Here is a 23567-nt window from a genome sequence, read left to right on the forward strand (position 1 = left end):
CACATTAAATGATTATTGCTCATGATCTGAAATATAGCAATTCATTAATTTATTAGATGGCAGATCACAGAACCACAGAATCCTGATAGTGCAGGGAGAGGCCAGATGGCTCACTGATTCTGCACCAACTCCATCCAGGTCTTTCTTTCCGTCCCATCCCTGCAATCCCGTAACCCTGTGCATTTTCCATGCATGACCTTACCACCTTACCTGCACATCTTTGGACATCACATTCACTGTACCTGCACATCATTGAAAAAGTAGACTAAAGTCAAAAAACCTATCAGTTCATTTCTAAAGAAGGGTTACAGTTGAAACCTTTATGTTTCTCTCAAATACTGATTGTCATACTGTACACTCCCAACATCAATACTATTTCTTCCCTTAATTCTGGTTCTAGGCTTAACCCAATCGCGAAAGATATTGGATTGACATTTTTTGAAAATTAACATTGAGTTTGCAAAGATCAAATGTACAAACAGGGCTTTCAACTGGGAGGCTGAAAATAATTCTGGTTTTTTTTACAATCTGTGTTAAATATAGGTGGGGGGGGAGGTGTGGGTGGAGTGGGAAATGTGTTAAAAATTTCATTGGAAACTGGGTAAAAATGGGATCCTACACAGTTCAACAAAATTGCAAGCACATCACCCATATTCAGTTTAGTGAGTATACTGTATATATTCATGCATAAACATCACTTGTCATAGAATCATATAATCATAGAATCCCTATGGTGCATAAGGAGGCTATTTGGCCCATCAAGTCTGCACTGACAACACCCCCCACCCACCCCAATCCCCGTTACTCTACATATTTACCCTGATAATCCTCCTGACAGCAAGAGGCAATTTACCACGGTCAATCAACTTAACACTCACATTTTTGGACTGTGGGAAGAAACCGGAGCACCCAGAGGAAGTCCACACAGACATGGGGAGAACATGCAAAATTCACACAGATGGTAACCTGAGGCCAGAATTGAATCTGGTGCTGTGAGGCAGCAATGCTAACCATTGTGCACCATGCCGCCTTGTGATGGGAATGAATTTTAACGAGGAAAATAAGCTGTTGAAATCCAATGGGAGACCTGTCCACCGATTTCCTGGTTCATAATATTGCCAGTTTTAAACCAATATTTCTGCTGGTCTCTTCTTCATGTCAGCACATTAGGTTGTCAGCATGTTGTAAGTCACCCACAGAAATTTTAACTCTGATCTGCATGGAGATGCTGCTGCAATATGCCTGTCAGTTGAAGTCCCATTAGAAGAGACTACAAGGGTGGCATGGTAGCACAGCAGGTAAAATTGCTGCTTCACAGAGCCAGGGACCTAGGTTCGATCCCTGGTTTGAGTCACTGTCTGTGCAGAATCTACACGTTCTCCCCATGTCTGCATGGGATTCCTCCAGGTGCTCCGGTTTCCTCCCACAATCTGAAAGATGTGCTGGTTAGGTGTATTGTCCATGCTAAATTCTCCCTCAGTGTACCTAAACAGGTGCCAGAGTGTGGTGACTCGGGGATTTTCACAGTGACTTCATCGCAGCGTTAATGTAAGATTTTCAAGCATTTTCTGTTTTTTGTTTCAGATTCCAGCATCCGCAGTGTTTTGCTTTTATTTGTCAAGTGCAAATTGAGCATGAGTAATTAAGTAGAATAGAAAAGATATATATTTATATGTTTCCAGAAAGTATTTGATAAAATAATGCATTGCAAACGTGATATGAAAATCAGGACAATAGTATTAATAGTATTTCATAAAAACACTACAGTGCAGAAGGAGGCCATTTGGCCCATCGGGTCTGTACCGACCATAAACCCACCCAGGCCCTACCCCCCACATATTTACGTGCTAATCCCTCTAACCTACGCATCTCACGACTCTAAGGGGCAATTTTTAGCATGGCCAATTAACCTAACCCGCACATCTTTGGACTGTGGGAGAAACCTGGAGCATCCGGAGGAAACCCACACAGACATGAGGAGGATGTGCAAACTCCACACAGACAGTGACCCAAGCCGGGTCTGGCAGCAACTGTGGAGATAATGTTTCGAGTCTGCATGACTCTTCAGAGCACTTTACAAAGCCAGCTGTTTCTTCTGAGGTAAAATCAAAATTTGCATTTAAATTTTGCATAAGTTTATTAATATAATAAAACATCACAAGACACTTCAAAGGAAAGTTACGAACAAAATTTGACAGGGAGCCCGCACGCAGTGAGATATTAGGATAAATGTTTGGTCAAAGAGGTAGGTTTCAAACAGCATCTTAAAGCAAGAGAGAGGTGGAGAGATTTAGGCAGAAATAAGTTAGACTTACAAGAGTGTGCTTAATGTTACTTAGAGACTATATTTATATTTGTCAACACTTCTCATATGGATCAACTAACATAAGGTGAACATTCAGAGGAGGTGGTAATCCCCTCCCTGAGGATGAATGGTCACATTTTGTTCTGTCAACGTCTGTCTTATTCTGGGGAGAATGGTGGGTGGGTGGTTGAGGGGGTGGAATAAGCCGTCATCTTTAACACTATTCACCCCTGACTCATTTCTTTCCTTCTGCCTCTTTTATTTTATGTAAAATGCTTTGGACTATTGGTATTTATTTCAATAAAACAAAGTTCTTCGGAAATCTATTTCCGTTTTTCTGGACTTGAATAGCACAACTCTTGGTTTTCTGCCAGTGTTTTGTTGAGCTGTATTTTAGGTATAAAAATTCAATTCTGTCTCTCTAATCCATGTTGTGACTGTCTTCCTCCCCCAGTTTATTTATTTTTTGCTCCAACATAGGCCAGGTTTATTTGAATAAGTCATGTTGTTTTCAATTATTAGAACAAATGTCAGCTGTGCTCCCTTGAATAACTTAATATATACAGAGTCTAGTTAATGTTTAGTTACTCTTTGGAACATGTTGCCACTTTTTCTCAAGCTTCAGTCTTCACATAGATGATTTGATTTCGACTTAATCCACTCTGAGACTCTGAAAAACAATGAACTCCATGTATCAGATTTTAAACCTGTAGACAGGAATCAGGGTTTAGGAAATTTCCTGGACTCGTGACTCCATCTCCATCCCAGCCATTATCATTTTCATTTGGGGGTAGGTGAGGAGATGCTGGAGTTGGGTTTGCTGTCAGCCATATGCCAGCATGAAGGCTTAATTGAAAGCGTAAAGGGAGTAGGTCTAATCCATTTTAGAACCAATACATGGGCTACCTCTATCACAAGTATTGTGTTGCAAAGAAGTCAAGGAGGTCTTTATTGAACTGTTCATTAGCACCAGAGGAGCTGACTGAACTTTGAACTGTGACTAGTTATTGTCATTGTTGTCTAATGGCTTGATGCCTCTGTATAAGTTTTTTTTAATTCATTGGTAGGACATAGGCATTACTGGCTGGCCAGCATTTATTGCCCATCCCTAGATGCCCTCAGAAGGTGCTGATGAGCTGCCTTGTTGAATCGCAGCAGTCTATGATCTGTGCGTTGACCTACAATGCCAGCAATTGTGAAGGAACAGCAATATATTTCCAAGTCAAGATGGTGAATGGCTTGGAGGGGAACATGCAGGTGGTGGTGTTCATATCTTGCCCTCGTCCTTCCAGATGGAAGTGGTCGTGGGTTTGGAAAGTGCTGTCATATGCAGTGCCACAACTATGGACTCAATTATTAATGTATATTTTATTAAATCTGCAATTTTGAAATTCTTAATTCTGATAACCTACTACATAATTACTTTAAAACACTAGGTAATCATTTCATGTTCCCCATAGAACAAAAATGGGATTTGAAATATGCAACATTTTTGATGCTAATCCATCAGAAGGAAGTGAGATCTATGCAAATGGTTGTAAATCAAATTGATGCTCCTATGCACAGTATTAAGATCTGATAGAATATGGTTTGCAATCTTGGGCTCCTCACAGAATCAGTTTGTCAAGAGGCACTAAATAGAAGCAAGAGTGGGTGGGATAGACAGATAAACCAGAGGGTCAATCAGCCTGCCCACACATATGCCACAAGAATGGTTGAAAGCAGAACAATACCAGTGGAACTCTACTTCCAGGAGACTATCTACTGTTCAAAGGATGAGAAGTTTAAATTACACACATACATTTTCCTATTTTTTAAATTTACTCCTTGGATCACTCATAACACATATCATTTGCTGACAAATCAAAAGCAGATGCACCGCCAAGGCATATGTTACCTTAACTGGTTGCTCTGGAACTGTCAAGAGCAGGTCGGATTTCACATGTCATTCAGGAATAGGAACAGGATAGAAGAATACATGGTCAAGAAACCCAATGCAACATGAGACTTTGTCCCTTATTGTGGCTTCCCTACCTGTTACTTGTTTCATGATCTTTTGTAGTCGCCTTGCCCTCACAGTGGCAGTGTGGCCCTTATCAAATCAGTTATAATCTTACTGAATGGCGGAGCAGGCTTGAGGGGCCAAATGGCCTACACCTGCTCCTAGTTCTTATCACTAAATAATACCTTGGTTTCTCCTTTTACTCCTGTAACATCTTCTCTAGCTTTGAGTACCTCACCTTATCCCACATTTCCCACTGCTCCATCAAATCCTTTGTTCTCCACTAATCTTCTGCAACCTCTCCATTTTTGTTCTAAGGTACTCACCCTCCTCTTCCAGCTTTGCAGTCAGTAACTTCCCATCCTCAATGAATTGAATCTTTGGGCAGTATTTAATGGAGTTGATGGGAATATCACCCTGAGCTGGTGAGAAACTCTTTTTGGGAAAGCCTGCTTAATTGACAATCAGGCAGTGACAGGCCTTCTCTGAAATCGGGACCCCAAAGCCAGAAGTCCCACCCACCATCACTAGGTCACTAGTGTGTCACTAGGAAGATAATGGTTTCTGCTGGTGCTGCACTCACCTGAGGACTAGGATCACCTGGACTCAGACACAGGCTAGTGATGTTTGGAGGGGAGTTGCATTATTGGGATCATGGTGGCGGGGGGTGGTCTGGCAGCAAGGACAGCAGGATGGACTTCCCCTTTCCAATGCCCAGTGGGGAGAACGTGCACACAGACAGTGACCCGAATTGAGAATTGAACCTGAGTCCTTGGTGCTGTGAGGCAGCAGTGCTAACCGTTATTTCACTGTGTAAGATTATCATGAGCCAACAGCCTATCTTTGAACTGAGAACACAAGATGATGATGATGATAATGAGAATATGAAAGTTAAAACTGGTATAGTAAACCATCTCTGCTTCAAACAAAATATTGCATCCAGTTCTGGATGCCACACTTTTTTTAGAAAAGATATGAAGGCATTAGAGAGAATGCAGAAAAGGTTCATAAGGATAGCCCCAGGGATAATAATTGGCAAAAGGAGCACTGGCAACATTAGGAAAAATGTTTACATGCTGTGAGGGCTTAGGATGTAAAATACAGTGGCTGAGGATGTGATGGAAGAAGGTTCACTTGATCCTTTCAAGAGGGAATTAGATAATTAGCTGAAAAGGAAGAATATTCAGGGTTGTGGAAAGAAAGCGGGGTCTGGCACTAGGTAAATTGCTCCTAAGGAGAGCTGGTGCAAACATGAGAGGTTGAATGGCTTCCTATTGTGCTGTAATGAATCTGTGATAATCTCGCGAGAGCAAAAACAACCCCAGCATTTCTGTGCCATTAAATCCCTTTCGCCTGCCCTCTCCATCAAATTCCAAGAGCTCATGGATTTCTATGCCACAAAGGTGGAGACCATCTGATGAGCTTCTTTTGCTGCTACCCCCTCTTTCCAGTAAGTCAGGCTTCCTTTTAGACTTCACATTTCCTTGGCCTGAACTGACATTGGTGTCTCCTTTTTCTCCATCTCCTTTATGCTATCTCAGAGTTCATCTCATTCCTGAGATTTATCTCCTGCTGTCCTGAGCGCATTCCCATTAAACTTTTCATCTGTAATGGAGATAGAATCATAGAATCTACAGTGCAGAAGGAGGCCAGTTGATCCATCCCTCCTCAACAATTATGCAGTCTTTGATATAGTTAGTCTCCTCCCAAACTCCGTTTCCTTGCCTGGTTCAGAGGGAATGACCTTTGCTTTGGTTCACCATTCATCTGATCATACCAGAGTTTCTCCAACAACAGTCACTCTTCCTGATCCCACAGACTCACTGCTGCTGTCCTCCAACATTATAGCGGTGACTACAATTGAAAAACACCTAATTAACTGTGGGAGGCAAAAATCCTTTCTTTATCATCTAATAATAAATTCCTTCATAATCTCATCACTGTTTACGTCTGTGATACAACCTGTGCAAACTCTCCATTCCGTAGGCTCATCCCACCAGCAGCAGCTGTGTTGAAGTGCGTAGGTCCCACATTCTGGGTATTTCCAAAACTCCCCCAACTCTCTTATCACATTTATCATGCTGCATAAGAGCTACCTCTTTGATTAGGTATTTAGATCTCTTTCAATTTGTTTCAAGACAGACACACAATATCCTTTTTTGGCTTGTCATCCTCTTTTATTGGATTACTCCTTAGTGTCATATTTGTTAGAGGAACTAAGAGTGCTTTTTTTATACAAGAGTAAGGTCAGCTTGAAATATTTAACTACAGGATGGAAAATCATTTTCATTTCCAATTTTATTTTGTAAATGATTCCTTGGATCTACATCGTTTTCAGCTAGAAAATGTAATACTGATGCCACATGATTTTCGTATTGATTATCACACGCCAGTAAAATAAAATGGTTACCAACACACAGTTAATCCAATCCTGAAGTTAAAAGCTGAGGCCTCAGAGTCATTGAGGTTTATAGCATGGAAACAGGCCCTTCGGCTCAACTTGTCCAAGCTGCCCTTTTTTTTTAACTACTAAGCTAGTCCCAATTGCCCACGTTTGGCCCATATCCCTCTATACCCATCATACCCATGTAACGACCTAAATATTTTTTAAAAGGCAGAATTGTTCCTGCCTTTACTACTGCCTCTGGCAGCTCATTCCAGACACTCACCACCGTCTGTGTGAAGAAAATTGCCCCTCTGGATCCTTTTGTATCTCTCCCCTCTCACCTTAAACCTATGCCCTCTAGTCTTAGACTCCCCTACCTTTGGGTCTAAAACTAAAACTAAACAAAGGTATAAAATAAAATCGTTGAAGGTATTGATAAAGTATTGAACTCATTGCTTAAAATCGTGGCCGCGATTCTCCCATCGCGACTCGCAACTTTTCTTGTAGGTTGGGGTGGGAGATGCGTGCCGTCTGCCTTGTTCTGGGATTTGCGCCGGTGCCAGGAATGCATGCGCTTCTCTCACAGCTGGCGAACGGTCACCAGTTAAACCCCGCTGGAAACCGACGGGAAGGCAGGTAAGTAATTTGAATTATTTTTTAAAATATATTTTAAATGTTGGTTAAATCTAGTTGTCGGGAACTCACCAGTCCTGATTGAATCTCCCACCCCACCGGGAGTACTTCACTCCGGCGGGGTTTAGATAAGTAGCTCCCCATGTTTGGGGAACTAACAGGAGCTCGTGCCGGAATGAAGGGGGTGCAATCGGTGACCCGCAGGGGGTTGGACAGCAGGGAGGTGGTGCCCCTGGGCATGGGCATGCTGGCAATGCCCAAGGGGCAAAGTGTCCATGCTCAGGGCGCACCTTGGCACTGCCCATCAGGCAGTGCCAAGGGGTGGGTTCTATTGTGTGCAGGGCCTAGGGATGATCGGTGGGGGGGGGTCCCGCTGCCACTCTGTAGACATGACCAGTCTGGGATGGATGGAGGGCAGCGACTGGGGCAGATGAGGTGGCCTGCCTCCTGGGAGGAGAGTCTGACCCCAGAGGAGGTCAGCGAGGAGTTCTGCTGTAATGAGGGGGGTGGGGGAGTGGGCTGTACATTGGGGCGCTCCAGGAAGGGCTCAGTAATTGTTGCGAGGGCCGCGATCAAGCCGTAAGGGGGCTGGAGGGGCAGCACTGCGGGGATCCCAGGCTGGCCAGCAATCGGGAAGTCTGACAGATCGGGGCCATTGCACATGCAGAGTTCCAGAATTGTCAAACTCTGGCGCCAATAGGTGTCACCCCCGGGTTTTTAATGAGATTCGTGAGCGGGACCTCTGCAGTGCGCAGGGAGGGGAGATTCAGGTGAGAAGCTGAACTGACAAAACAGTCAGGATCTAGTACAGTTTTCCTGCCAATTCAGCGCTTTTGGAAGAATCGTGGTCCATAATTCCATTTGTGATTGTTAATTAAATGGTAGCAGCTGACACAGTTTCCTTAATTCACTTTTAAATAGAATCTTCACAATTGAAGTTGAAAGTAATTGTTTTTTAAACATCTATACCTTAAGCAGTTGCTGCCTGGCTTGGCTCAGAAATTGGGACCAGACCTAAGTAAACACTTTTTGAAATATTTCAGCTTTTATTGTTTGGTTAAAATGTTCGGACACGATGTAAACATTAGTTTAAAAAAAAGGCACTTTTTCATGGGAATGATTTGCGACTAACCTTTTGCCATGAGAAAATTCTCCACAAGATGATAATATTGTACTGTTTGGACGTCACCGTGACAACATCAATGCACAATTCATCAGGCTTTCTCCATCCTCCATCTCCAAAAAAGATTTGACAAACAACTTTCAGGGAAAAAAACTCTTCAGAAACTTTCAGTAATACATCATGTACCTTTAAGTGCGACAGTGCCATATACTGGAGATTTGATGTAAGTTCATTCTAATACAACAAAATATGAGCAATATCACCTACAGCCTAATGATTCCTGCAACTGCAAGCTCTGAAATATGTAAACATGATACATTTGACTTTAAAAAAGATCTGAATTTTGATTTCTAATTTGGTTTCAGTTATGAGTACACCAAAACATGCCAGGTGGAGACAAAGTGAACAAACAGTATACAATGGGCACACTAATAACTGTGTTCTGCTCGGGGTGAGGTGATAGTGGGAGCGAAACCTGGAAGAAATTTCTGTGTATTTGAATGCCCAACTTCAAGATGGCAACTAAATTATAATTTCACTCTGGGTTTTGCGTTTCCAAAGTAGGACAATGCGGGGTGACATAATGGTTAGCACTGCTGCTTCACAGCGCCAGGGACTCGGGTTCAATTCCAGCCTCGGGTCACTGTCTGTGTGGAGTTTGCACATTTTCCCTGTGTCTGTGTGGGTTTCCTCCAAGTGCTTCAGTTTCTTCCCACAGTCCAAAGATGTGCGGGTTAGGTTGATTGACCAGGCTAACTTGACCTTAGTGTCAGGGGATTAGCAGGGTAAATAGTGGCTTACTGAGATAGGTCCTGGGTGGGATTGTGGTCAGTGCAGACTTAATGGGCCAAATGACATCATTCTGCAACGTAACAGTCAAACACATCTATAATCATAGGCTTTCACAGGTGAGGTTTTAACCATGTGACATCTGACTATCAGCACCTAATGGAGGGAAATCCAACAAGTTTGATCTTCCATTGTCAAAGCTATCAAGATGGCATCAAGACAGATTCTATGACTGCGGACATGCATGATGGATTTCAACTCTGCTATTTGAAATGTCACAATGGGGCATGTGGAATATTAATTGTTATCTTTCCTTATAACGGAAAATAAACAGCTATTAGTAGAAAGACATGTGGCTGCAGAAATCATCTGACCTACATATTGACCAGCTTTCTAGCAGTCTCTGAAAGTAGATGACTAGTGGGGCATGGTTAGGCAGTTTGGCTGATGGACTTCCACCTGCGTTTGTCTGAACGTCCTGGAAAATAGAAGGGTAATAGGCTACTAGACTTCATAACACTAGAAACAGCCAAGAACAAAGTGGGATGAACAAAACTCATCATGCAAGGAAGGTGCTGAGGACACACAACCTGTCTTGATGCCATCTTGATAGCTTTGACAATGGAAGATCAAAACTTCTTGGCTTTCCCTCCATTAGGTGCTGATAGTCAGATGTCACATGGTTAAAACCTCACCTGTGAAGACCGAAGATTATAGATGTGTTTGACTGTTACAGTAAAAGAAGGTATCTCCAGCAGAAAGTAACTTTCAATACAATCTGTGGAATGTAGTAATTGATTTTAGTTCAGCAATGTGTTTGTTTGTAGCGTTAATGGACTATTTGTTTATTTGGGTTCTCCTGGGATTTCAGATGAGGTACAAAGAGTCATGTGGAGGAACTAAGCTAGCAGGGAATTTTTCTGATGGGTCGCAACATGAGATGCGCGTCACTGGCCTTGTACTGGGATTTGTGCATGCGCATCTTCCAGAGCCGGCAAACAGTCACAGGCCAGGGCACGCTGGAAACTGGTGGAAAGGTAAGTAATTTGAATCTTTTTTTAATGTATTTTAAGTATGTTTAGCAGTTCATTATTGGGAATTTTCAGGTCCCGATTGAATCTCCCTTTTTGCCAGGGGTACTTCATTCCAATGTGGTTTACAATATTTCCCCATGTTCGGGGAACTAACAGGCCACCCTGTCAGAATGAAGGGGGGCAATCAGGGGCCCCTGGGAGGTCAGATGGTGGGGGAGTGGTGTCCCCTGAACCTGTGTCCTGGCACTGCCCAAGGGGCAAAGTGCCCATGCCCTGGGGGCAGCATGGCACCACCTATTAGGCATCGGGCAGTGCCAAGGGAGTGGGGGCCTATTGTGAGTGGGGCCTCGGGTGATGGGTGGTGGTGGGGCTCCTGCTGCCACTCTGCAGACAGGATCTTTCTAGGATAAAGAGAGGGCAGCAATTGGAATGGGCTGGGGTGGTGGTCAGCTGGGAGGGCATGCTTCTTGGGGGTGTCTGACTCCAGGGAGACCTGCAGGAGGGGTGGCCTGCTGGAGTGAGGGGAGGATCACCAGTGCTGGGGGAGGTGGGCTGCCCATCTGGGCACCCTGGGACAGAGTGGGGGGTGGTCAGGGCTGGCCCGGGAATTGCTGTGGGGGCAGCAATCGGGCCAAGGGGGGGGGTGATGGAGGGGCAGCACTGTGGGGGTCCTGGGCTGGCCAGCAATCGAGCTGGCCAGCAAACAGGGAATCTGACAGATTGGGACAACTGCGCATGTGCAGAGTTCCAGAACTGTCAGACTCTGTCGTGAATAAGCCCCACCCCCCCGGAATTTTAAAGATAGTCACGACTGGGATCTCTGCAGTGTGCAGAATGTGGAGATTTGGGTGAGAAGCTGAACTATCAGAACAGTCAGGACTTAGAACAATTTTCCCATCAATTCAGCACTTCTGGGAGAATTGCGGCCACTGTTTCAGTTTCATTTTTAAGAAATATAAGTAGTTGCTCTTTGGACTGCCAGAAGAAACTGATGTTTCTCTAAGCTCTCTCTCCAGAGATGTCCTGAAAGCTCTAGGACTGTTAACCTGAGACAAGCAAGTAAGCCTGTGTTTTGCTAACTGATTTTAAAGAGGAGGTTTAAGTCTATAAGAGTAATATTGCTTGAATTGGAACTCATGGTGAGGGGTTAGCAGTTAAGAATTGTGTTAGTAGATTTGTGCCTGGAGTGAAAAATCATATTGTCATACTAATGCCAATATAGCACATTGTAGGGATCTTGTCTGACTTCATAATATATCTTGGGGCTTCTGACCTGATACCCTAACACCTGAAGTTGGCACATTATAGAATTCATCCACAAATAGCTCCTCAGATGAGTTGCTAGTTTTTACAGCATCAAATATGGTTCTAAGCAAATCACTACAGGAAAGCTTTGACCTTTATGCCTTGGGCATTGAAACACCTTGGAGCCATGTGGTCATTTAACCTTAAGGGTGATTAAGAGTCTTTTGAGAACAGAGTAGAAATCCATATGTTATATGGTAAAGGTTAAATAGGCATTCCAGTACAAGTGACTGCATTAAATGTTTTAAATCAACTGTAGGGATCTCTGGAAAGACTCAAATTTAACCGACTGTACTTACGCAACTGGCTTTTGATTTAAGGATAACTGGGTTTTGTTTTTTAACTGGTGCGCTTGAGGAATTGAATATTTGCTGGGGTCTTCAAAGATGCTTTCTGCCACATAATTATCAGGGCAAACCAAAACAAATAAATCTTCCAGAGGTGTGTAATATAAAGTGACCCTTCATTTTGAGATAATATATGAAAGGCGTTAATAACGAAGGGTCGTGAATAACTCAAATCTGCAGGGGTACAAACTTACTCCTATCTCAGAAACATGCAAACTTTTATTTTCTTCTTCCATGGTTATTTTAATAGACATCTGGTTATAATTTTCAAATTCTAACTTCAAGCCGCCTGAGATTTTAGAAAACCCTGAAAGGTGACAACAGAGAGAAAAAAAGACTCATATTAGTGTAGGTATAAATTATTACTGTGGTGAACATAGAGCTCCAAATAGAAAACATACTGTTTGGAAAGTATAGTTCCAATTTTAACTCGTGGTGAGATTTAAGAAGGTGGGGTTTTGGGAGTGACGAGCTCTTCCAGTGACATTGCCACCATGAGGCCTGGCTAAATTTAACAGCGAGGCCTCTTTTCATTATAATTGACTGACTGCCAATTTGTGATGTAGAGAAATGGGCAGTGCGCTTATTTTCTCCACACAATTTACGGCAGTCTCCTAAAGCAGACTGGGAGTGGGAGCACAGCTCTTAAAGTGAAGACTTCAGTCAAACAATGTGGAGATAATTATCTTGGCAGTATGAGTCGCAGGGTTGTCTCCAGAATTTCGGATGGCTCCCTGGAGATCCAGGTGGAAGATATCAGATAAAGAGGAAGAGGTGGTGCCCTTGCATCAACAGAAGCATTCCCGGGAACACGATCCATCAAGGTTGAACAGGGTCAGAGCATGCAGCCATGCCACCACCAGCATCCCACCCCATGAGAATCTGGCTTCAGTGTAGGAAGAGGTTCAATTACTTCATTAAAGCAGAAAGAATGCATTCAGCTGCTCACCTTTCCATCTCTCAATGACATCTGCAATGCTCCTTTCACCCTTTGCCCCAAACTACATTCAAACTCCTTCACATCTTCAACATGCGTTTATAAATGCATTCCATGACGCCTTTCTTTCTCATTCCAAACAAACACACCTCTTCCTCTTTTTACCCTACACTATCACCATTGTTTTTCCATATCCCAACACTTGCACAACCTCCAATCCCTCATTTGACATCCCACAAATTCAGCTTTAAGCAGGGAGCTTCATTACCTACCTTGATCTTCATTCTGTCTTTTTTTCCCTCTGGCTGTCAACACATACACTATATACAGCAGCCCTAAATAACTCTCCTTACTTATCCAATAGCTACTTGTTCACTCTACCCTTCTCATTCTGCAAGAGGACGTAACATATGATGCTATAGAGAGGAGTAAAACTGGGAGCAAAGTATCCCACTTCACAGCCGTAAATCAGTGGAACATATGAGCAGGAGTAGGCCATTCAGCTCCGAGAGTATGTTACATTCTTCAATTAGATTATGGTTGAGTTTTATTTCAGTTCCACTAATCAGCCCTTGTTCCTATTCCCTGATGTCCTTATCTGACAGGAATATTTTGTGGGGGACTGGGAAGGGGCGGGGGGGGCGGTGGGGGGAGGAGGTGCAGAGAGTGGGATTCTTCCACCCTGCTTGTCACGGGAATCATAGCGGGCAGGGGATGGACCATGCAAAGGCTCATTGACCTCAGGCAGGATTCTTCAGTTTTGGGGTGAGCACGACTGGAGAATCCCACCCATAGTTTTCTCAGATTTTTACATTGGCCTGTCACCTTTTGGGTGAGCATGTTTCAGGTTTCCAAATGCAAGAAACCCTGGGGGCTGGGAAATGCCACAAGCATTTGGGAAAACAAGATTGAGGATTTGGTTGAGCTGTGTGTCTGCGTGTTACTTTTAACCCTTCCTTCACCTCAACAATGATTGACCAAACATCAAGACGTCTAGCAACATTCTCAAAACAGCTGCTTGCTAATGCATGCCAGTGTCATCCTAAACCCCTCGGATCTTTATGGGAGTCAAATGGATTTCTGAAGACACCATCTTGGAGGTGGATAATTCGCCTGAATGTTTGTGTTCTAGCGATCTCAAGAACCCAGCATGGACATAAGCATTGAACAAAGAACAGTGCAGCACAGGAACGGCCCTTCGGCCCACCAAGTCTGTGCAAATACAGATGCCTCTTTAATCCAATATTTTCTTGCCTCTGTGTGGTCCGTATCTCTCTATTCCCTGCCTATTCATGTAGGTATCCAGATGCCTCTTGAAAGTTGTTATAGAACCTGCTTCCATCATTTCCTCTGACAGTGTGTTCCTGGCATTCACCATCCTCTGTGAGAAAAACTTGCCTCTTACATCCCTTTTTTACTTTCCCCCTCTCACTTTCAACTTATGCCACTGAGTAATTGACATTTCGGCACTGGGAGTGGACTCTAACTGTCCACTCTGTCCAAGCTTGTCATAATCTTGTAAACCTCTATTAGGTTCCCCCTCATCCTCCGAAAACAATCTAAATTTGTTCAACCTTCCTTCATAGTCCATATCCTTCAAACCAGACCACATCCTGTTAAATGTCTTCTGCACCCTTTCCAATGCATCAACATCCTTCCAGTATTGTGGTGACCAGAATTGTACACAATACCCCAAATGCAGCCTAACCAAAGTCTTATACAACTGCAACATGATTTTCCAATTTCTATACTCAATGCCCCGAACAATGAAGGCCAGCATGCCATTTACCTTCCTGACCACCTTGTCCACCTGAGTTGCCACCTTAGGGAACTGTGGATCTGCGTGCCTAGCTCCCTCTCAATGCTAATATTTCTAAGGGTTCTACCATTTACTGAATACTTTCCTTCTTCAGTAGACCTTCCGAATCAGATCATCTCATTTGCATTTGATAAGCCACAGGGATCCCCAGCACAAGTAAGCAACAGCAGATAAACATGATAAGGACACTTCAGAAAGCTGGAAGTTGACGTCTTCTCCCAGTTTCCTGGAGCAGGTGTGGTGTTTGTCATGATTGTCCCTTCAAGGACAACATGACAGAAGAGGGTCACCTAGGCTGAGGGAGCAATTGGGACTGAGTGGATAATCACCCGAGGGGGGGGATGGATCTCTCTCTTAGATTGAAGACAGTCTCAAGGCATGTACAAGACATATAGGAACTAGCATAGCTATAGGGTGGCTGATGAGGCTGCGGGTCTCTGTACAGTTTTCCTCATTAATTTGTGTCCCTGATGAAGTCTGTAGTGTTCATCATTACAGTAGGTCAGAATGAGGATTTCAGGAATACACTCATGAAAATAAACTGCTTGATTCTCATTACCTGTTGTAGCACAGAGTGCCCTGCCAAAGAGTTTAAAGATCATGACTGTTAGCGTAAGTGGGCAAAATGACCACTACGGACTCAGGGTGAAGTTCAATGATGGCACAGCTTTATTTCTTTTACATCGACAGAGAAGCACCGTCAGGACATACAATCGGACTGTCCCGAAAGTGGTCTAAAGACTCCCCCACAACGGGCTGCAGTTATGGCTGAACTTCGCGTTTCAAATGCTAATCCTTTATTTACAGTATTTGACTTCAGCCATCCTGTTTCAATGTCTTCAAGTGTTGGAGCAATTGTTTTAAGTGTGTGTTAATCGTTTTTGTCTGGTTGGTTATCAATGGTCTAGAATCTCTGGGGTTTGAACCATAGGTGTGTTATTGATCTCAAAGAGGCTTGAGGGGCCAGGGACGTTTCCTTAACTGTGTTAATTTTAGGTGTCTCCATGGGTTGTTTGGTTTAGAAGTGCTGATTTTGATGGGGTGGGGATGTGTTCTTCAATTTAGTTCCTGCAGGTGCCATCCTGTCCAATTTCCCTTATGTGCTAGCCCTCATTTGCATTCTAAAAGCATGCTCTTGCCTACTGATCGGTGTCTGTTACTTTGTGATTTTAGTGGAGGGCTCTGAGGATAGCTTTAGTTTGCTTCCATTTTGTGTGCCCAATTTCATAAAATTTGTTGTCCGATAACAATGACTAAAGTGTGGAGCAATCCGATTCCAGCCTATGTGACGTGATTTTGCACAGCATATGTATTTTGCTGTTGACTTGGTGCATGGAGCCATATCCTGGGATGTGACAACTGGTCCAATATCACTATCATTTGCAGCTATGGTGGAAAGCCAAAAGACTGACGTGGAGGCTTTATGTAAGATCAGTGCTCATCTTAGACAGATTGATGGACTGAATGGAAAGCCTTTTTTCAATGAAACAACTCATCTTCCATTATCTTCTCTGCTATACATCACAGTAAGTGATTAGTCTCAATCTCATGGGAGGGACAGTGATATGATTTGATTTGATTTCTCATTGATACATGTATTGATATACAGTGAAAAATATTGTTTCTTGCGTGCTACACAGTCAAAATATACTGTGCAGAGGAGAAAAGGATAGGGTGCAGAATATAATGTCATGGTTACAGATATAGTGAAGAGAAGTAACAACTTAATATAAGATAGGTCCATTCAAAACTCTGGCAGCAGAGAAGAAGCTGTTCTTGATGCAGCAAGAACAGTGGAGTTACTCCCTGAAGTCATATTTGCTCCTTTGCCTCCTTCTCTACCATTACCAACTATGGTGCCAGCAAGCTGGTTAAGCCAGTCTTGCCCAGCAAAAATCAAGGTGCACCCGTCTGCTGCCAGGCCCTAAAAGGGATGAGCACTCCAACACTGATTACCAAGAGCATCTCAGGGAAACCCACATAAGCGCTAGCAGGATGGCAGGAGAAATTGCTTGTGAGGCTTATCATCGTGAGTTCCCTGACATGTTCAGATGCCCAAATCCTGTGCTCTATTTATTCTGGTTATCCCGTGGCATTGATTGCATATGTGTGGCCCAAGTATGATGGGTTTAAATATGTGTTATGAGCTTTGTATCGCTTATCCCCCAACAGTTACCTGGTCGTGTTGATGGAAAGCTTGAATACTGGGGGATGTGAGAGTGGTGTAGGATAAAGGATTCCTGCTAGATGTCTAGCTATGGTAAAAAATTTTGCTTGATCTTGTTTCTATAGTTTGGAACAAACTAGAAACTCATTCAGTTCATGACTTGCGGTCTACTGCTCTGTTGGCAGCTTGAATGCAATCCATGATACCCTGACACGAGGGGAGCCAGCTACTCTTGCAAATTTCCAAATATCTTGAACTGGTGTACAATGAGAATATGTGAGGAAGTAATATTAAACAGCACATAAAATTTTAATTATGTTTCCCATAATTATTTTACTAGCTAAGCCAGTAAGTAACTGATCCATACAGACCAGCAAGTTTTCAGTTTCATTCCTGGTCTGTCTTCAGTTAACTCTCATCTGGGCTGAAATCAGTGGTGTTACATTAATCATAGTTCTCTAGGGGAAAATCATTCAGGATTGCTACATGTGACCATTTAACAAAGATGGTTAATTAATCTGTGGATCCTAGAAACAGACAGCAGACAACCAATATCACTCCCTGTCTAGCCTTGCACATGAAGAACAAAAGCTTGGGTAAGGGCGTAAAAGGGAATCTGCAAGCTATAGAGTGGTAACCAGGAGAGAAGGGATGGAGAAAAATAGAGGACTTTTTTAATAAGCTGAATAATTAGTGCAAAATGTGACCTATGTTTTAACATTGGTAAAGTTATATTTGTTAAACCACTGGGCAAGGTTAGTTTTTTACGCTGTTACTATTTCTCATTTGGGTCCAGGCAACTTTCAAATACATAAATGCAACATGAAAAAATTACACAACAAAAGCCATACTATAACAGGATAGCACATTGTGATTTACTGCATTCACCCAGTTCTCACAGTGAAATACAATGAGAACTAAATACTGCAGTATTTTAACTAATTAATGTATCCTTCTTACTATTGAAACCTAAGGTTCAATACCTGAAAAATTTTGGCACCGACACATTTTAACCTTTTTTCTTTCCTGACACAATCATATTATTAATGTTTGAAAGCTGAAATAAATGTTTAAAAATACCAGTTGAATGTATATTTGCATCTGGACAATTTAGCTTGATAGCACCCACTTTAGCAAACCAATCACCTAGCCTTCTTTGCTTTTCCTTGTAAATGTTGTACAAAGTGCTACACATTTTAGCAGATGTGCACTATTCACATGCATATCTACAAGATGTGCAGGGGAGAGGGCAGAGGTCACGGATTAAGCAAGTATGAATTTTTCTATTTAAAATTTAACTGCAACCGTGTCACAACTGATCAAAGGAATTGAAGGAACAGATGACAGGGAGCGCAGATTGTATTACTTGAGAATTTATGCACATCTCAAATTAAATTTAAAAATCAGGGACATCTTGTGATGTATTGTAAACCAATGCATTGCTGTTTGGTGTGTCACATGATTATGTAGTGACATCATCAAAGTATTTGGGAGATCTTTCCCCCTCTTTCTTCTTGGACTTAAGCAAGCAACACCTATTTAATAAAGCTCCACTAACTAGTTAAGTAACACACCATGTGACAACCTTTTTATTCTTTTATCTATGCTATTAAACTGAACTGACCACTTCCATATATAATACGTATATTCCTTTAAGCCAATGTAAGCGCAAGGTAATGGTATTTTTGATTAACACAATTGTTGTGCTGTCAGCCTTATATTTGCAGAGGTCTGCTTGCAACATTAACAGGACACATTGCGCCCGATTTTACCATTTTGATTCTAAGTGCTAGGCGGACTTGAAACTGGGAATGTTTCAGATCTGACTTTCAGACCCGTTCTCGGGCATCCCCATGTGCACTCTGAAAAAATATCAGCGATTCCAAATCGCGCTGCAGAAGCTTGTGGGCAGGGCTTAATGTACCCGAAATCTTGCAGCTCCGATCGATGCCTCCAAGTTCGCATGCACAGAAAAGAAAGATGGAATGCGGCTCCCTTGCCACATCCCTCCCAGGTCAGATAATGCCTCCCTCTGGCTCCCACTGGCATTGACCCACCCCCACATTACTACTGACCCCCTTATCCCCCACCGCCTCTGCCATCCAGACCGATCACGGGCAGAATGGCACTGGGCCCCCCTTCCACCCCCCACTCACTGATCATAGGCAGAGTGACAGCGGAACCCCCTTCCCCCTCACTGATCACAGGCAAAGTGGCAGCGGATCGCACTTCCCCCTCACTGCTCACAGGCAGAGTGACAGCAGATCCCACTCCCTCCTCACTGATCACAGGCAGAGTGGCAATGGACCGCCCCTTTCCGCCTCACCGATCTCAAGAAGACAGCCATTAGACGCACATCCCCCTCCCCCCACCCATCTCAAGCAGAGACTGTCGGACACTCGGCATTTACCTCCCCACTAGCTGGAGTGCCCGAATTGGATTTTTATGGAGCATGTCTGTTTCACGCCAATTCTGGATGGGCGAATGCAGTGGTAAAGGGGGAAGTGCCAGTGACTAGTTAAGTAACACACCAGTTAGTGGCAGTTCCCGTTTAGGCGTGCAGCCATTAAGTCAATTTAAATGCATGCAATTGCATTTAAATTGGCTGTCATGCCCATTTCGGGTACATTCCCGATCCTGGCCATTTTCTAGCCTTCATAAAGGGGGAACCGGTGAGGAGGTGGGCACGGATCGCACAACTCGCCTAATGACTGACTTTACCAAATTTTCACGCCAGAAAACGGGCACAGCACAATAATAAAATCAGGCCCGTTGGGTAGAATTTTCCCATCCTGCCTGCCTCAGGAATTGTAGTGGGTGGGACTGAAATATTTGGCATACCATTTAAAAGTTTGTTGACTTTGGTTGGGAATTTGCCATCTTAGGGCACAGACAGCTGGAAAATCCTATCCATTGATACTGAAGGCATTCAACACATAATATTTTCAAATAAGTTACAGCATTGGAAAGAAGGCATACAACAGCTGGTGGTAACGTGAATTTGAACAGAGCTATTTACTCTTCACTTTATTTTTAACAATCAACACCCCCCCCCACCCCCCTTTCATCCCCATTTCAGAACATATATTTCCCAATCTGGCTTTGTTGAAGTCAAGTTTCAAGGCTACTTCTTTTCCAAAAGCGAAATACTAGAAATGCTGGAAATCTGGTATAAAAACAGGAACTGCTAAAAGCGAATGCTCAGCAGATGAGGTAGCATCTGTGGAGGAGAGAGAAACAAAGTTAACGTTTTGGGTTGATGAACTTGTATCAGAACTGGAATAGGTTAGTGAGATAATAAGTTTTAAGCAATTATAGAGGCAGGGTAAAAGGTGCAGGGTGTGGGGGGAGGGGGAGAGCAAAGAGGAGAAGAACAACATGGAAAGTTTGCAGTAGGTTGGAAAGCAGGAGAGATGGAAAGACAGAAGGTTGGCTGGTACAAAGTAAAAAGAGATGGTAAATTGACATACAATGTACCTAGAGGAGTTATAAATGACTGCAATAGATTTATTACCAGCAGCTGATGCCCAAATAAAATAAAATTAATGATCTGAGTGGTGACAATGCAACAACTTTAATATCTTAATTTGGTGGTACTATGGATGGTGTGCAACCTATGGCCCAGACTCAACATGCAGTCCACCTGGGTTCTGAGTGCGGCCCATGAGAAATTTTGTTGACTGTTGCCCACATGCAAGGTTGCCACATTCTGCTGATTTTCATATCCATAACTTTTTTCTACTGATGTGACTGAAGTGATACATATGTAAAGCAGTGGAACCTGAAGTGAGGTGCATGCTGACTTTACACATTGACTGTGAGAGGCATGCACTCCCTCTGGGTCCAAACCGTAAATATTTCATTTGTTTTTAACTTTTTGAAGTTGATAGTTCTATTAATATATAAATGATGAAGCACTTTCTATAACTTAGTCGGCCTGGAGATCTGGAGCACATCTGCTTCAATGCAAGGAGTATAACAGGTAAGGCAGATCAACTCAGAGCCTTGATTCATGCGCAGGACTTGGATGTGGTGGAGGTAATGAAGACTTGGTTAAAAGAGAGACAGGATTGGCAGATAAATCTTCCGAGATATAGGTGTTTAAGGCGAGTCAGAGGGTAAGACAAAAGAGATGGGGGAGTTGCAATACTAGTTTGGGAATGTATGAAGTTGCTGCACAGTCTCCACTCAGATCATTAATTTTATTTTAGTTGTGCATTAGCTGTCAGACAGAGGACAGCTAGGAAGAATCATGTAACGTGGTGCTATCTGTAGAGCTCAGAAACAGGAAGGGGGCAGTCACTACGATAGGGGTGGACTACAGGCCTTCCAACAGTCCACAGGAACTTGTAGAACCATTATGTAAGCAGATTCTAGACAAATGTAGAAATAATAAGGTTATTGTAGTGGGAGACTTTAATTTTCCCTTTGGGCTAGGGGTCCAGATGGTGAGGAATTTGTTAAATGTATCCAGGAATGTTTCTTGGAACAATAGTCAGACGAGAGAGGGGCTACACTGGACCTGGTACTAGGGAATGAGTCCAGCTAGGTCATCAAAGTTGTAGTGGGGGAACATGTGGCAAACAGTGACCACAATTCCATGCGTTTTTGGATACTCACAGTAAAGGACAAGTGCTGTTCTAGGGTTAAGGTGCTAAATTGGGGGAAGGCTAATTATAAGATTAAGCAGTATTTGAAGGCTCTTGTTTGGGAGAGGCTGGGGGTAAATCCACATCTGGCATGTGGGACCAGTTGATCAGAGCCCAGGACAGGCATGTGCCTATGAAAAGGGAGGACAAGAAAGGCAGGATTCAAGAACCGTAGATGACCAGGGAAATTATGACTCTAGTCAAAAAGAAAAAGGATGCATACATAAGATCTAGGCAGCTAAAAATGGATGAAGCACGTGAAGAATACAGGGAAATTAGAAAAGAGCTCAACAGGGAACTGAGAGGGTAAAAGGAGGTCATGAAATGTCCTTGGCAGGCTGGATTAAGGAGAATCTCAAAGCATTTTATACATAAATTTGGAAAAGGAGCGTAACTAGAGAAAGAGCTGGTCCACTCAAGAACAAAGGAGGGAAATTATACGTAGAACCAAAGGGAATGAATGAGATCCTTAATAAGTACTTTGCACTCATATCCATAAAGGAGAGCGACACTTCGATTGGTGGTGTCTCGGAGGGATATGTAAACACTCTAGAGCAAGGCATCATTACAAGGGAGGAATTGTTAGGTGTATTCAGAAGCATTAAGATAGACAAATCCCTAGGGCCAGGTGGCATCTATCCCACGTTACTGAGGGAGACAAGAGAGGGAATTGCTGGGCCTTTAACAGAAATCTTTGTTGTCTTGTTGGCCGCAGGTGAGGTCCCAGAGGACTGGAGGATAGCCAATGTTGTCTTATTATTTAAGAAGGGCAGCAAGGATAAACCAGGAAATTATAGGTCAATGAGCTTGACGTCAGTGATAGTGAAATTATTAGAGAAGATTCTTAAGGATAGGATCTATACACATTTGGAACTGAATAGACTTATTAGTGGCAGACAGCATGATTTTGTATGAGAGAGGTCATGGCTCACTAATTTGATTGAGTTTTTTGAGGAGGTAACAAAAATGATTGACGGGGGAAGGGCCATGGGTGTCGTCTACATGGACTTTAGCAAAGCATTTGACAAAGTCCCTCATGGCAGGCTGGTGCAAAAGGTTAAATCACACAGGATGAAGGGTGAACTAGCTAGATGGATTCAGAACTGATTTGGCCATAAAAGACAGAGGGTAGTGGTGGAAGGGTGTTTTTCTGAATAGAAATCTGTAACGAGTGGTGTTCTGCAGGGATCAGTGCTAGGAGTTCAGTTCTTTATAATCTGTATACAAATGACTTGGAAGAAAATGTAGCTGGTCTGATTAACAAGTTTGTGAACGATAGTAAGATTGCTGGAGTTGCGGACAGTAATGAAGATTGTCAGAGAATACAGCAGGATGTAGATAGGCTGGGAAATTGGGCGGAGAAATGACAGATGGAATTTAATCAAGTCAAATGTGAGGTAGATTATTTTGGTAGATCCAATTCAGGTGGGTGCTATCAAATAAATGGCAGAACAATCAGCAGCATAGACACACAGAGATCTGGGAGTACAGGTCCACAGATCCTTAAAAGTGGCAGCATGGGTGGAAAAAGTGGTGAAGAAAGCATATGGCATGCTTTCCTTCATCGGCTAGGCAATCGAGTATAGAAGTTGGCAGATTATGTTAAAGTTACGTAAAATGTTGGTTAGGCCACTATTGGAATACTCTGTCCAATTCTGGTCACCACACTACCAGGAGGACATAGAGGCTTTGGAAGGAGTACAGAAAAGGTTTACCCAGATGCTGCCTAGTATGGAGGGTATTAACTATGAAGAGAGATTTAATAAACTGGGATTGTTCTCCCTGTAAAGACGAAGCTGACAAGGCCATCTGATAAAAGTTTATAAAATTGAGGTGCACAGGAAAGGTGAACAGTTGGAAGCTTTTTCCAAGGACAGAAATGACAATTACAAGGGGGCACAAGTTCAAGGTAAGGGGGGAAAAGTTCAGTAGAGATGTGCCGGGAAAGTTTTTTTTTACAGAGTGGTGGCCTGAAATGTACTGCCAAACAAAATGGTTGAGACAGACACGTTAGCAACGTTTAAGGCTTATAGAACCATTTGAACCCTATAGTGCAGAAAGAGGCCCTTCG

The sequence above is a fragment of the Carcharhinus amblyrhynchos genome, chromosome 11 (genome assembly GCF_965287045.1).
Source record: "Carcharhinus amblyrhynchos chromosome 11, sCarAmb.v2.hapA, whole genome shotgun sequence".
Classification (NCBI taxonomy): Eukaryota; Metazoa; Chordata; class Chondrichthyes; order Carcharhiniformes; family Carcharhinidae; genus Carcharhinus; species Carcharhinus amblyrhynchos.